The 16,779-nt window shown below is 41.7% G+C and overlaps 1 protein-coding gene across 8 annotated transcripts in view; it reads left to right on the forward strand.

Annotated features, from left to right (window-relative positions):
* The window catches only part of SEMA3D (semaphorin 3D), a 199,514-nt gene that overhangs the window by 10,902 nt on the left and 171,833 nt on the right, over positions 1-16,779 (forward strand). The window contains exon 1 of one of the 8 annotated variants that reach the window (XM_050936854.1): positions 13,071-13,153. The exons of the other annotated variants lie outside the window; for them this stretch is intronic. The gene's annotated coding sequence lies outside the window, so the exon portion shown is untranslated. Of the gene's footprint in view, positions 1-13,070; positions 13,154-16,779 lie in introns of those variants that run through there. 8 annotated transcript variants of the gene reach the window in all.

The following is a 16,779-nucleotide window of genomic DNA, read 5'->3' on the forward strand; positions in this document are numbered from 1 at the left end:
AGGGATAATAGCACTGCCTGACCTCATAGGGATGTTGTAAGGATAAATACATTAACAGTTGTGCAATGCTTTGATACTATGGCTATGGTACAAGTATCTTAGATGGTTTGAATAGGCTGGGAAGACCAAGAAACAGGTATGGAGGAAGACAAGGTAATAATAAAAAGGCTGGTTAGTATGACAAACAATCATCTTTGCACACCAACTGTCTATCCCTTGCGTTGTGTTGGCAGAGGTGAGACTTCAGGAGGGATTTGAAGCAGGATGACATATAGGTTTTTACAGGGACCTCTTCCTAAGAGGCAACATGATAGAAAGCATGAAGATGTTTGGGGAAATAACTTGAGTATTGATGAAGGCTAGTATCACTGGCAGACATTGATGCCTTAGTAATAGTGGAGTGGAACATTCAATAATTGCCCTGTTCTGTACACTCATCCTGAAGCTTAGGTATGGGCCATTGTCAGAGACAGGCTACTGAGCAAGATGGACTGTGGCCTGACCCAGTGTGGAGATATACCTATCTCATAGAGCTGGAAGGGACTCTGAAAGGTCATTAAATCCAGCCCCCTGCCTTTACCAGCAGGACCAAGTACTGATTTTTAACCCCCAAGGGCCCCTTCAAAGGCTGAACACACAACCCTGGGTTTAGCAGGCCAATGCTCAAACCACTGAGCTATACCTCCCCCCACCAACTCTTATGTTCTCATGTTCTGATGTAATAGGTAGGTAAGGTAGCATTAACTCATGAAAGACCTTAAAAGCAAAGAAACATAGTTTGTATTTGATATGGTAGTGAAGAGATGCAAAAAATAGGAGTGATGTAACCTTTAGAGTAATGAGCCTGAAAGATGATTTTAGCAGCAGTGTTTTGAATGACTTGGGGCATGGCTAAAGTGACCCTATATTCCATTTTGGCCAGGACCATCCCCTTTCTAAGCTCCGTCCCAGACATCATGACTTTTTTGGCATAATTGGGCATTTGTCCCATTCACTCTTGCCCACTGATCATCAGCTGGGTGTCTCATTTTCAGTTTAGGAAAATATGGTCACCTGAGGCATGGGGGAAGAGCAAGGTTGCATTTGTCTATGTCAAAGATATAGAGGAGGATATTGCAGTAGTTAAGATGCATGCTGAACACTTAGCAGCTAGAATTAAAAACAAAGTCAAATGGGAGCTAGTATCTAAAATAAATAATACTAAATTAGTCTGCTAGTGCCTGGAGTCTCTGAGGGCTGAACTTTCTGGGCTGTGTAGCTTCAGAGGCTACATCTTATCATGAGGAGGTATACTTCTAGGAGACTGGGAGCTAGTATAGAGACACATCATGTAGATGATCCACGGAGAAACACATGAATCTTAGGTGGTATTTTGGTTTAGAGGATTTAACCCCTGCCACTTCCATTGGGACCAAACCCTAAAGAAAAGTTATCAAATTCCATGAACACCAACTTGTGGTGTTTCCTGTGTAGGGAAAAAACATGCATTTCTTTGTCTCAGTTCTTCATCTAAAAATGGGCATAACAATATTTACTATATCTGTCTCAGAGGGTGTACAAGGATTCGTTCCTTAATATTGGTAAAGATTTGTGTTATCTTCAGTTGGAAGGAGCTATTTCAGCACAAAGTATCTTTAGACAAGAAACAGCAGGAAAAGCTCAATTGGTCAGTAATAAACCTTGAAATGCAAAAATCTTCAATGATAAAACAAAATCACTGAAGAATTTTCCCCCAGCTCTATGCCCACACACCTCTCTGAAAATAACATATAATAGGAATTAATTGTAAGATGAGTATTTCTCAAAGTTTCCCTATAGGTATCAGCAGGTCTTACAGTTTATTCTGCAGTTTATCTCACAGTTATATCTTAAAAAAAGAAACCTGTGTGGCACTCCATTAAAGTGGTGGGAGGTATTTTAATAATGATCAAGGTAATAACTAAAAAACAAATCCCAACAACACATACTTGTGTGGGAAGTCCAGTTTTGCAAGAGCTGAGGTGTATAAATGTGATTCGTGTTAGGAAAACAAAATCCCCTTTTGAAGACATGCCTGAGCTTGTAGATAGGGAATAGGCAAGATTGTTGCAATCACAGAGTAATCTCGTGGCCATGTTTGTAAAGAATTTAGGACTTCACAACCTGGATCCTCAGCTGGAGTAAATCAGAGTAGTGTCATTGAAGTAAATGGAGTTACACTGATTTATGCCAGCTGAGTGTCTGGCCCTATATCTGGAGAAGGGTCCAGTAACACCAACTACTTTAATTAAACGGTTGATGAGGAATTTCAGATTTTCAATTTCAGTGTATAGTGTGAATACACTTTGGGTAAACGATTTTGAAATAGGCATGGTGTCACTGAAAGAATCAGCATGGGCTATTTTGTCCAGGGTCTTAGATTATAGATGGGTATCAGATATGAAGGATGCTCAATCCTGATAAAACTTTAGGTATTATTATTTTTTTCCAGTACAAACACAAAGTGTTAAAGAGTCTCAAGGGCAGAACTGATTGTGGGAAGCATTTGGAATTTCAGCCCCAAACCACTGGGGATTGGGAAGGGGAATTACAGCACCTGTTCTTTTAAAACAGGCACTATCATTGTTTGGGTTTAAGGGACTTTTGAGTCTTCTTTTCTAGATGCCTTGTCATTGTAAAAAGACTTGTAATTATGACTGCTCAGTTCTGTCTGCCTCTTGAGTGTCCTGTATACTGTTTATGCTACACTGATTTATGCTGGAGTTATGACCATGGTTACTGTCCTGTAGTTACACCTACCAAAAAGGAGATGTCAAATCTCATAAAGCTGTCCCAAGGAGAAAAAAATAAAATCCATATTAAAGAAAATTAGGGCCCAATATAATAGCCAGAAGATGATCTCCCACTGGAGTTCTACATTGTGGAAGGATTGCATCACTAGACCAGAATCCATAATAGGCAATTCATGGTTAGGAGACTGCTTAAACTGAAAAATTAAGGATATTCAGGAAAAAGATGACCCTCCATTCTAAAATCATCCCACTTTAAAGTCTCCAAATGTTTTCTTGTATGCATGTGTCCAAAGATAGCTTTCCAGATGTAAACCATTGTGGTGATGTATTCCTGAGTCTGCAGACCCACTGCTCTGTGTCTCTGCTACAACTCATAGCATTCCTAAGCAGCAGCAAGAACAGCAGAATTAAACGACAGGACATTGGTCAATTTTCTTGGTGCTATTCAGAATTCTTTGGGCATCAGGGAAACTGGCAAGGTTGATGGGAGTGTCATTTGGCTGATGCTTGGGGAAGTTATGAGCACTATCCTAGGCATTAGAACTTTGATCCTGGAACTTTGTGGTCTTCCCTCATCTTTCATGACCCTGTGGCTGGTAGGCTTAGTTTCCTGGATAGTAGGTGTCTGGAAAATGTCTCAAGCCTTACTCTGTTCAGCAGCTCCACTATAACGATCACTTATAATAAATGCTTTGTTAAATGAGGAAATAAAGCTTGTCCACTATTATTACAAAATGTATAGTATAAATGGTATTCACACAACTGACTGAAAAATCATACTAATCAAAATTGTCTTAATTTGCTTGGACATCACTAGTGAACTCACATTTGGCATACAATCTCTTCTGTCCTCCACTTCCTAATTCATCATCTCGGGCTATTCCATGCATACTGGCTACTGTGGCACAAGGACCTTTTCTTCTGCTTTGCCTGGAACAGCCCACCTGCACTTCTTTGCTGCACCAGGTTCCCAGCTTGTTTCAAGCCATAGTGTAAAACATAGATCTTTTCCCCTTGCAAACTCTTCTAAGTTTCCCTCTCCCTCTGTTTTTACGATTTAGCTCTCCTTTGTGGTTATGAGTAAATCAGCAGCCACATTTTTGCTGTATTCAGCTGACACCAAATAATGGTCCAGATGAAAACTGAAAACACCAGCTGCATCCCTAAGGGTGCATCCAAATTAGTCCCCATATTTCAACACTCTTGCAACATGAGTGCTAAGCTGCAAGCATTGGGAGAGCTCAGGCGCAGACAAGTCTCAGCTCTAGGCAGACTTTCATGACAGGGGTAAAAGTGCCTCAGTCCTGTCTGTCTGCATTAGCACTTACAACATTGCTGTCGCTGGTGCAGATGCACTCACTACTGCTGGTCACTGATGAAATATTGGCCATAATTTTTCTAGCACAGACATGTCCTAGGAGGCCAAATCATTGTCTTTCTCCAAGTGCATCATACTTTCTTTTTTACTGCTAAGAAGAAGAAAAGCTGCAGTACATGTAATGAAAACAGATTTTTTTTTAAAGTAAAAGCATTAAGATAAATCCTACTAATGAGATTTTAAAAGAGCATTTTGGATCCATTTTGGAAATGAAACTCAGTTCATTATAATTGTTTGTCTCCTATTCTAGAATTCACACGATACAAAGGAGACAAGATAAATGCATCAGTCTCCATGTAAAGGAGTGTATTCCTCTTTATTGAATAGTACAGAGAACCAGCATGTGAAGCCAGCGTAACTGGAGCAAAGTGACGCTAAGTGTGAGTAGGGCTGTCATCCTCACTCTAAATGCCTGCAGGGAGTACTATGGCCTTTTGTAATATCTAGCGAGGGATTCCACGAGGTCTTGTAGGGGCGCTTTGTTATACTCATTGTCTATTATGTTCCTTGGCACATCTGATGCATGGTAGAAGAAACCCTTTTGACCTATGCTCTCTCTCTCTTTATATTCATCCTTCATGCTGTGTATGTGTGTCTAAATGAGAGAGTGCATGGGGAGGCAGAGGGGACTGGAAAAGAGCATTAATGGGTAGAGGATTTAATGTATGTCAGCTGCAGAGACAGTTTTTATATAGGCATTTAGACCATGATCTTGCAGTGAACCCTAGGCCCACATCAGTACCTTATTCTGATACTGAATCAGATGGACCATTGGTTTGATCTACTAGGTCAGCTCCTATGTTCTTTGCATTGCCTTGGACAAGTGCTGTTTTCTGGCTTTGAAGACCGCTCGTTCAGTGAAACTCTCTCATTTTTTGATATAGGTTTTTTTTGTCTCATTAAAAAAAAATGGTGGCAGACAATGTGAGCCAGAGGTTAGGTCACTGGAGTAGGACTTGGGAAATATTAATCCACTGCATGTCCTTGGTCAAGTCACTTTTTCCAAGGAAGATGGTGAAATCTCCATCCCTTGGTGTTTTGAAACCAAGGGTGGATGCCTTTCTGGAAAATATGCTTTACTCAGTGCAAGTTATTGGGCTCCATACAGAGGCAACTGGTGAAATTGAAATTCTATGGTTTTTTTACACAGAAGGTCAGACCAGATGATCTATTGGGCCCTTCAGGCTTAAAACTCAATGAATCTAAACGTGCAAAACCTTTTACAGTCATTTAAAAAACACCTTGCTTACAAATGCACTTTACTCCAACTAATATTTTAAAAAAATGGGGCAGTGCATGTAGTTTTTGAAAAACAAAATACAGATTGGCTTTGAGAATGGTTCTAGGAAGGGATGGAATTGGTTTTGGTTAAGATCAAGGCTTCTGGCTCAGTAAAGGAAAATAGCAAATGTGTAGCGCAAAATGTTTGTTCATATTTCTCACAGAGCTTGATAGTGCGAGCCTGTCATTGTTTCACATAGGTGATAATTTTGTCTCAAGGACAGCTCAGTTCTTTGCTTTTCCTGCCCCACTATATGTAAATTGTGCAGGCTGCAGCTCAGTAATAGGATTTGAACTGGGACTAATACAGCCTAATTTATAAAATGTTTCCAGCTTATCTGTCATTACTTGCATCAAATTCTGCCCTTGGATACTTATGTGTGGTTCCTACTGAGGTCACTGGGAGCCTTGGGGGCAGACATCTGAGGGCAGTCTATGATTCCTCTAAGAAGCAGGAAAACTACTGATAAAACCCAGTACAGAAGCCTGCTGTGTACCAGTAGGACTATGTATTTAAATGTCTTGATCTTTATATATAGTGTGTGTGTATGTGTGTGTGTAATATATATATGGTCCATTCATCCCATTGTGGTATAAAATGTCTTAGAAGAAAGTTATATTATGGGTCTGATACAACGCTCACTGAAATAAAGAGAATATTTCTACTGACTTTAATGGGTATTAGATCAGTCCCTATTTTTAATTTGTATCACAGAAATACCTAAAAGCGCCCATTGAGACCAAGGTTTCATTGTTTTGGGATGATATTTTGGGGCATCTTATTCTCAGAAGATAAAATCTGCCCTTCTCATGGAGTGAGTTGCCTAAGTCTGGGCTGTGTAATCTATAGCCAGAAGCCCCTCTTCTAGAGTCAGGTCCCTCAGCTGTTCTTGCGAGATTGGCTTAGGCATCTGCCTAGCTCCACACAGAACAGCAGGGGAGAAGGAGAGGAAGACTCTCTTGTGACCTCTAGTACCCCTCTGCCTGATGAGAAGGGATTTGAACAGTTGTTACCCACCTCTCAGGGAAGTGCCCTCACCACTGTACTATAAAACGATCCTTACACTCTCTGGCCCAATTATTTAATACAAAATTGAACAGCTTCAATGTAAACTATTGAGAGTGACCCATATCAGAATAGTCCAGAGGTCAGGGCACTCAGCTGCGAGGTGGGTAACCCCTGTTCAGATCCCTTCTCATGAGCCACAGGGTGGAATTAAACTTGGGTCTGCCATATCCCAAGTGGTTTTCCCACCCATGTTGTGGGGGGTTGAGTGTGCTTAGAACACACCTACCAGATCAGACCCAACAGGCAAGATAAGCAGGGGAATCATAGACTATTAGGGTTGGAAGGGACCTCAGGAGGTCATCTAGTCCAACCCCCTGCTCCAAGCAGGACCAATCCCCAGATTTTTACCCCAATTCCCTTAATGGCCCCCTCAGGGATTGAACTCACAACCCTGGGTTTAGTAGGCCAATGCTCAAACCCCTGAGCTATCCCTCCCCCCCAAATGTCTCTCTTCACCTGGTTTGAAGATCCCGCTGGGGAGTAGGCATAAGATAGGCATTCAGGTGCATGCCTGAGCTAAACTGTGTGTGCCTATAGCAAGGAGCCTAAGGAATTTTTGCAGTGAAAACTTTTGTGCCTTAATTCACTTGGCACCTATAGGGTTAGGTGGCAGCTGAGCAGAGTTTTTGTGGATCGTAGTAGTGCCTAAATCCCATTGGGTATGCTGCATTTGCCTCTCTGTGCCTCAGTTCCCCATCTGTAAAATGGGCATAATTGCACTTCATCTCCCATACACGAGTATTGTGAGGATAAATACAATGGGAGATTGTGAGGTCGCCAGATACTATGGTAATGGAAGACATACAATTACCTTAAACAGATAAAAAGCAGAGTAACTAAGAATACTGCCTGACAGATTTGTTATCCTGTGGATTATTCTCCCAAGGGAAGTGGTGGAAACCTCATCACCTGGGGTTTTTTAAACTAAATTGGCCAAGAACAACAGTTAATTGTATCATGGAGCATCTTGTATTGGCAGGAAAGTTTAATTAGATGATAGGTCGTTTCCGTTGCTAGCTTCTCTGATAGAGTAATTACATGCCTATGTATTGTAAGAATTTTTTTGTGTGGGAAGAAAGTAGCAGAAACAAGTGTTGTAGCCATTAAGGTCCAGATCCTCATAGATATTTAGGCACCTTAGTCTTTCTGATTTCAGTGGAAGTTAGGAGCCTAAATACCTTTGAGGATTGGGGCCTACGTGTTTAAATGGGAACTGAGGTCTTCTGAAAATTTGGCCCTAATTGCTTTGACAAGATTGGTAATTGCTCTATAAAATTATCTGATGATCAAATTGGTAACCAATAATTGCCCATATGTGGCAGCTCCCTACTTGGCAGTTGGTAGGCCTCAACATGCATTTAAAAAAAAAGAGTAAGACAAGGGAAAAAAGGTTAGCTGTTCAGAGGAGAGCTTTGAAAATGCTTGTAGCTCCCAACGTGGCTGCTGGGAGGTCCATGTGCAGAGCAGCTGTGAGATGGGGCCCTTTTGAAGCAAGGTTTAGCAATTACGATACAGGAGACAGAGTGGAATAACCCAACAGAAGCCCTTCTACTCCACATGAGTCCAGGATTCTACATTTCAAAGCAAGATGGGTTTAATTGGTCTATCCAGCTAAAGACATAGATGTGACTCAGTCATTGATTTCTCCCTTGTTATACTCTACACTGATGGATAACACTCTCTCTTCCTGTTTCATTTACTGTTTTGGTCTTAGCCTTTGAAGTATTGGCCTGCTTTAATGTTCTGTCTCTAGTATCATGGTAGCTACTACTCTTAACTTGCATCTGAAGAAGTCGGTTTTTTACTCACGAAAGCTTGTGCCCAAATAAATCGGTTAGTCTTTAAGGTGCCACTGAACTCTTCATTGTTTTTGTGGATACAAACTAACACAGCTACCTACAATACCTTGTGTCTATGGAGCTCATTCCCACACAGCTGGCTCTGCATCCCTCCCAGCTGTCTGAGCTCACTCACTTCACTGGCTCCGCACACATTAAGGGAATCCCTCCACTGCTCAGTCCCCCGTCCCCCTTTCCCCTCAACTGGCTGTGCTCCTAGCCAAAAGGCAGGGGAGAACCAGGACTCCATTGATATAGACACACAGGGGTTTTATTGCTAAGTTCAGAGAAACAGTGGAAACACCCATCTGAAAAAGGTTTAGGGTTTTTTGTTTTAATTTTTTATGGGGAGATCACATTCCTCATCTCTCTACACCAACTGCCATGGCACTCAGTCACCATCATGCAACCCTTATTCATCTTATCCCTACAGAAGAGTGGACAAGCGACAGTCATCATAGATGTGGGGTAACTTTCAGCATTACTGTCAAGGGGAAGAGATCCACACTTATTTACACAGTAGTATTGGGAGACTACCCTGTAGTTGAGATGTCCTGTTGGTACCATCCATTTAGACAATTCCTAAATGGGGCTTGATGTCAGTGAGCTAAATGTGTGACACGAAGTACATCCGACGAAGTAGGTATTCACCCACGAAAGCTCATGCTCCAAAACGTCTGTTAGTCTATAAGGTGCCACAGGACTCTTTGCTGCTTTTGCAGATCCAGACTAACACGGCTACCCCTCTGATACAGTGAGCTAAATGTGTGACACATATTCGGTTCTTTACAAAATATTTCCCTGGACTATGATTTTTCCGTGGTTTGGTTACCAGTGCTGCAGCAAGACATTTGTTAGCCCCTCCTCTTGACTGTAAGGCAAGTGATAGCCCATGAAAATGAGAGATTTCTCCCTCTGCCCCTCATTAGCATTCTTCTTCTTCCACTACCTTCTGTCACCAGTTTTGCTCCCTTCCTTCTAGGGGATGACCAAGCCGGTGTGCAAGTTTCAGGTAGGGTTAACCATGCCCAGCTAACGCATTTCAAAATCCTTTATTGTCTTTGTCCACCCAAGGTGTTAAATGATGTTTAAAAACCTGTTAATTAAAACATATCAAAACATCACTCATTTTCCCAGGGTAGACAAAGCTGTCTGCAGACTCAGGAAGTTAACGCTGCTCTGGTTTGCTCTGAGTGCACTCAATTTGAAGGTTATCTTCACAACCATGAAGGCTGGGAACATAATTTATTTATTTATTTATTTTAATTAAAGCTGAGGCACCAGTCCCAGAAATTGTTCCACCTTGGATTATCTCTGCAACTCTCATGGAGCCCCATTGATCTCAGTGGTACCCTGTGCTGCCTTAGAGGCACTGCTTGCATGGCACAGGTTGCAGAATCAGCGTCTTCGTTTCTGCCAAATGACTGATGCCGGCCACATAAATATGTTAAGTGGGCTGGATCTGGAGGGGAGTGTCTGGCATCGCTGTTGTAAAGAAACTCTAGTATGTCATAGTGCATTGCAGAAAACATCGAAAACCACAGTGTATACCCCAACATTCTGTGAATATTTGTACAATGTGTTTTTAATGCTGTATAATTCCAAAGTATTGTACTGTTGCTATTAACTGTTACTGAGAGATATTAAACATGCACCATCAGATTAGTTTTAAGCTCTGAAGTGTCAGAATACAAAGATACTACACTGCATTGAATTCAGATGTGGGAAATATATTTTCAAGAGCGCTGGTTAGGAAGAGAATCATCCATAACATACCCCTAGTGGTCGCATAAAAGTAATCTGGATACTGCTTTATTATTTGTAGTCTCCTGAAGCCCAAACTAGGATCAGGGCCTCATTGTGCTTGGAGCTATATAAACACAGAAGGCAGTCCTACCTCTGAGAGTTTACAAGCCAAGGGCCAGTTATGCAAACACTCTATTTAGCACAGTGATGTCCTGGTTAATGACTCGGTCTCCTAGGCACTATGGTAACACAAATAATGAATAATAAGTCAATGTAAAGTTACTCATGTGCCCAAGGTTTTTGGACCAGGCTCTGTGCAGGGACAGAACATGACGGGTGTGGAGAGGGAAAAGGGAAGACAGGAATTATAGTCATAGGAACAGAAGATTGCATATACTGTGTATAGCTAGGCAGCTGGTGCGCTGTGTCTGCTGCTTATTACATTATTCATAACACCATTCATAACCATCTCACCTTTGCTCCACCGACTGTTTATTTTTATCCACCTGGAGTCTTTTCTTTTGTCATATTTTTAAATTGTAATATCATAGGGGCACCGACTGTCTTGTTACTGTGTAAAGTGCCTAGCTCAATGGGGCCTGATCCTTTTTTGGGGCCTCAAGGCACTGCCCCAATACAAATCATATATTATCCGTATAACATCCATATAGTTCTTGAGGGCCAAGCTCTGTTTTAACGGTAAACGACACTGTTGTCAGATATCTGGTTCATGCAATTGCCGGCTCTTAGAGCTAGAAACCTAAGACAACATTAAGAATGCTGTGTGTGTGAGCAATCTGTAGTTACTGCACAGGTGAGTGACAAGTGTGGGCGGAATGTGTCTTATGTGATGATGACCAGGCTTTGTCAGGTTTGTTTTGGAGGTTTTTCCAAGAGCAAAAAGTTCATAAATATATAAAATGAAGTAATACCTCTGAACAACTGAAAAGGATTTGCCACGTCTGTGCAACTATTACACTGGAGTTTTGCAGCAGCTTCCTCTCGATCTATAGTGCCTAGAGACCCTGTCCAACATTGGGCCCCGTTGCGCATACAGTACACAGAGTGAGAGACAGAATCTGCTTTGAAAAGTTTACATTCTAAATAGACAACAGGTCTAGGTGGGAGCAAGAAAGCGTTATTATCTTCACATCACAGATAGAAAACCAAGGCACAGAGATTAGATGACTTGCCCCCTTATAGGTCTTTCCTTTTTGTAGATAATTGCTGCTTATATTTCAGCAGATGCATATGAGTTGGTGAAATGCAGACTATGTTTTGCATTAGCATTGAATGAAGTACTCTTGGCAAATTCACATGGTTTTGTGGAAATTCTTAGTTTAGCAGCAACATTCCTGTATCACTTTGAACTGAGAGCTTTCCAGAGCTGTAGCGTATGTGTCACTTGTGTTTCTTTAATTCCTTTCGCCTTCACTTCCCCAAGGAGCGAGCTATCTTCCAGTCCAGAAGGCGAATGGAGAGCAGTGGCTTGGACATCTTCCCACAAACAGATTATGTCCAACACCTTTGAGTGGTCTCTCACACCTGCCACTGGTGCAAGCCAGTGAATTTAGAAGCATCTCTTAACTGGCAGTGCGTTAACCTCCATGCTTGCCAGGAAGACCATTCAGTCAAACAGCTTTACCATTGTTAAAGGTCATCTGCAGCATATTTCTCTTTCTCTTCATAATCTGTAGAGGAAAAAATGCAGGCACTGCCAGTTATAGCTCAGGTAGAAGCCCCGTTTGCTCCTAAGCAGCAGACCTAGGCTTGGGAGTGACTTTTGCACTGTAGATTGTAAGCACAAACTGTTGGGTTGTAGAGATGACATTTTCAGCCATTCTACGGGGAGTGCTACTGAAGAGTGATCTTATAGTGCTCTAATTTAAGAACGGCAAGTTGATGTCTCTAGCAGAGTTTTTACCTACAGCACACAATGTGGATTTCAGCTTGCACTAGTCATCGCCAAGGCTATCTAGCCTCCAGGGAGCTGCTGCTGAAATGAAATGTAATAGCCTCCGGGGTGCTTTTTATTTCACATCACAAATTACATGAATAAAAAAGAGTGTTTGAACATAAACAGAGTCCTTCCATTGACTTCAGTGGGAGCTGGATCATGTCTGTTAGGTTGGAATCAGGTCTTCAAACACAAAACATGCATCCAGGAAACAAAATCTCTTATTTCGGCTGCATACTGCTGAACCTGTGTGATCCTGTACAGTCCAGCACCAGCTGGCCCATAGCAGCTGCTTCAGGAAGTGTCTAAATTGGGGATGAGTGATTGATCTCTTTTCACCTGGGCTGGGATGGAGAGAGGAAAGCTTTTTCTGTATCTGATGAAGTGGGTTTTAGGCCACAAAAGCTTATGCCCAAATAAATTTGTTAGTCTCTAAGGTGCCACAAGTACTCCTATTCTTTTTTTCTGAGACTGTAATTCTCCTCCTGTCTTTGCTCTGGCTTGTATATGGCCTTGGCCTGGATAGTTGTTGTTTTTTTTTTGTTTGTTTTTGAAAAACAAAAACAACCACCTAGGGCTTTAATACGTAAGAAGAAAATACTAGCCTCCTCTCTGGATGTCAGTTGTACTCTGTTGTTGTCCTAGGGCTTGATTTTCAGAGGTCCTGAACCCCAGGAGCTCCCATTGACTTCAGTTGGAGTTGTAGATGCTTAGGCCTGCTAAGGCCCCATGTCTTGCCATGGATTTCCTGATTTCAAAATCCCCCATAAGCAGGAAGCTGGACAAATGGCCTCAGTTACGCAATAGGCCAAAGAGCTTGTGTGGAAGGGTCCTCCATGGGCTGGATGTCCTAGTGGTTAGCGCCCACTCAGCTGGTGAGGGATAGTAGGGGAGCCTCAGCCCACTCACTCCACTGGACTCATCCGAGGACCCTAGGAGGGTCAGTGGCACAGAACCCTGAGGAGGGTTGTAGACCCTTTTGTGTTACCTTCCCTGGGTTGCTTCCTAACTCTGCTTTCTCCGCTTCCAGTCCCAGTTAAGGAGAAAGAAAATAGAAAAGGGAAACCAAACTGTTTGCTCCAACCGGGCTCAGCACACAGGCTCCTGCAAAAGGTAGGTCTGCACTCCTACCCAGTCTCCCCGTTCTGAGCTGGATCACTCCCTTTTCAACCCTGTCTCCATTTGGACCATGCCCTGCAGAGCTGGAGGGGCAGGGCTAGCTGGTCCCAGTAGAGTCTTTTAAGCCCTTCCGTACCAGTGTGGGGTTTGTGTATCTCATCACACCTTGTAGCTGGATCTAAGAAGACAGAGACCTCGGTTTCCCTAGAGCAAAAAAAAAAATAGTAAGGGAAAGAAAAATATGTTCCTTTCTTTGTTCTGAGGAAGAGTTGGAAGAATAGACTATTCTAGCAAGGGCAGAATGAAATAGGCAATAGTGATTACCCTCCATTCATATCATAGAGTCATAGAATCATAGAATATCAGGGTTGGAAGGGACCTCAGGAGGTCATCTAGTCCAACCCCCTGCTCAAAGCAGGACCAATCCCCAACTAAATCATCCCAGCCAGGGCTTTGTCATGCCTGACCTTAAAAGCCTCTGAGGAAGGATTGCTCTCACACACCGGGAAGAAGGTTTCCCAGAGCAGGAGTAAAACCATGAAATTAAAGAGAAACATCCACAGAGGCTTTGGAGTAGGGGAGAAAAATGAAGCTACAGAAGCTCCACTCTTATGGTTAGTTGAAACAAAACAAACATACAGATGGCAAAAAGCCTGTTCTCTGCCATAAAAAATTCCATGAGACCCTTTTCTTCATGAGCCATGGCAAATTACAAAGAATAAAAAATAAACTAACCTCTGGGATGGCAGGATTTTAATAAAAGAATTAGACCACCTTGCCTCAGGCATCATGTGTTACTCTGGACCTGCAACAGGAAGCCAGAGGGTAACTTTGCCATTAAATAAGTGGGAGCAGGATTGGGTCACAAGCTTGAGGATGTGGCTGGAGTGGCCAAGGAGCAATACAGCCTATAATAATGTTGTCTCTAGTCTGACACATGGAGCTTTTTAAAAATGGGGCCCACATCAAATAGTGGAACGAGGACTCTAGAATGAATATACAGAAGTAGGTAGAACTCTGGTTTAGAAACACAGTTTGATTAAGGGGTCTGCAGAACAGTATTTGTTTTCATTGTGGCACCTGATAGCTTTGCTTTGTTTAAAGATCTGTCAACAGTTCTTTGAAAATAAATAGATTATATGGCAGTAAGAATCAGATGGGGTTTTAGCCTAAGAATCACCTTTTCTAAAACCAGTGTAAGGAAGGATTGTCTACATGAACAATTAGTTTGCAGCAAGCTGGGGTGTGAATCTAGCCCACACCTGCATGCCGTCTTTCTTTTCCAGTTTTTACTTTCCCTTTCATGTGGGCCTGACTCCTCCAGCCTTGTAACCTTGCTCATGTTGAAGAGTAACTTCTTCATCAGCAGTTCTACTGTTTACATTGTAGCTAGTCTGTGAGAGTCAATGTGTTTCATTAGATAGACAGTAGATTGGGCCTCAAGAGACTTCATTTCTGTTCCTGAGACTACCAGTGGCCTGTGCACATGACTCTGTGTCTCTCCCACTCTTTGTTTAGGCTGTAAGCTTTTGGGGGCAGGCACTGACTCTTATTAACTGTTTGTACAATACCTGGCATAGTAGGGCCCCAATCTCAGTAGCACTGAGTGTGAATAAAGGTGTCTAAATCTGGTCTTTATTATTTGTGAGGAACTTGGCGTATGGCCTTATTATAGTTCTACCACTGGGGGGGAACTAAAGGCATTTATTTAAACAACACAGAATAATACTTTTGAAATAACCTTAAGAACTTAACATCAGCACAAGTTACCTTTTAATTTTGTAGCCTTATGTTAGACCCTTAAGATTACAAATATTTCATTTCTTGTTTGGATTGAATATTAAAGAGAACATTTAAGAGACAAAAATTCCACATAAATTAGCCTAAGCTGATGCAGAATTGCCTGTTTTTCTTAATTTGAAACACTTGGCTAGTTGGAGCAGAATAGGCCTGCTAGTGTCACTTTCCATCCCTTTTTGGACTGTGCCCATAAGGAGGTCTCAGAAATGGCCATTTGCTCCTATGCTGTGGGAGTATTTGCTGAACCTTTTAAGTTTAGCGTGTGCATGTTTGTTTTTGGTGTACTTCCTCCACCTCCAGTAAAGTTTGAACAATCACAGAGTAAATAATTGTAGCTGATAATGAATAGAACTCTGTGATGAGAAAGAGAAGTGATGAATCATAACTTCTTCGGGTCTTACGTGATGCAGACTTGAACTCCCCTAAATGGGCCTTCTCTGGCAAGGTCAGGATTGTGACAAAGTGTTTATCTAAAAGGGGAATCTGTGACTGAGTCTGATGCTATAATCCACTGAGTGACGAACTGCTGACAGAATTGCACACGGCTGTTCAAAGTGCTTTCTCTTGGGGCAGACGTATGCCTCTGATCCTCTTGTGTGATAGCTTCAGTCAGCCTCTTTTGAAAGCTTAGTCTTAGTTGACACTGAGCCTCAAATAAGAGGATCCTTGTTGGATAAACATAACAGTACTTTGAATTTTGGGCCAAAGTTAAAGCAGTTAAATTGATGTGTGTTATAAGGATTCTATATAGTTTTCCCCAAAAGGCATTCATAAATAATAATCACAAACAGATGTAAGCCCAATTCATTATTATTATTATTTTATTTATTATGTTTACTTTAACATTTTTCTAATGCCTTTCTGTTAGACCATTGTGTATATCTTAAGTTTAGAGAACTAGTTCATGGAGGATGAAAGCATGAAGTTCTGATTTGAAAAGAATGATAAAACAATAACAATGATATCAAGTTCAGTGTTTCACTAGCATTTAACGATTTGGGAACATTATTCAGTATGCTCATGGAGACTCTCTCACAATGTCTGTTCCTATTTGTTTCCTTTTTGTGGGCTTAGCTAGTGGAAGCTACATGCAGAGCCTCATAGGGACTGAATAATGAGAGTAAGGCATGGAACGTTTGGCTGAACATCAGGAAAAATATCGCTGCACCCTATAGCTGTGAACTGACCTGGGTCTTCCCAAAAATCAGTGGCTAAGGTTTGTTTTTATCTGGAACCCAAAGGCTGTGAGGGGACTTTGAATAACCTGTGATCTTAGGAAAAAATAGTAATAGGCTTTCAGTTCTAGAGGTTGGTTTTGCTTTGGTTACCATTTCAAGGGTATCTTTGCAAAAGAAAAGGCTAGAAACTTATTTTTTAGAAAGAAAGAAAGAAAGAGAAAAGTAGAGAGTTTCCCTTACATTTCTAGTCCTAGCTATTAAGCCTAGTCCCTGTGGAGAAAGCCTTCAGGGATGTATGCTGATTGCCGGCTCTGACTTCTTGATTTCAGCCCACTTTTCTCTCTATAATAAAAATCCCTGTACAGTATTTACAGATGATCCTCCTGGATCTGGTCTGCACAGTTCTATCCATCTAATTCTATGTCCTGTCACTAGCAGTGGTCAGTACCAGTTGCTTCAGAAGAAGAGGCAGTTGTGTTGTAACATTTGAAAAGACATGGTACTATTTAGATCCTTCTTAACACCTAGCGCACAAAAAGAGAATGTTCTTAGCTAAGAGGAAGAATTAGGTACGATTGGGCATTTGACTTGTTTCTAATAGGCTTAGCCTTAGATACTTATGCCTGACTACCACAAGACAAG

This window comes from Gopherus flavomarginatus, chromosome 1 (assembly GCF_025201925.1).
Source record: "Gopherus flavomarginatus isolate rGopFla2 chromosome 1, rGopFla2.mat.asm, whole genome shotgun sequence".
NCBI lineage: Eukaryota > Metazoa > Chordata > Testudines > Testudinidae > Gopherus > Gopherus flavomarginatus.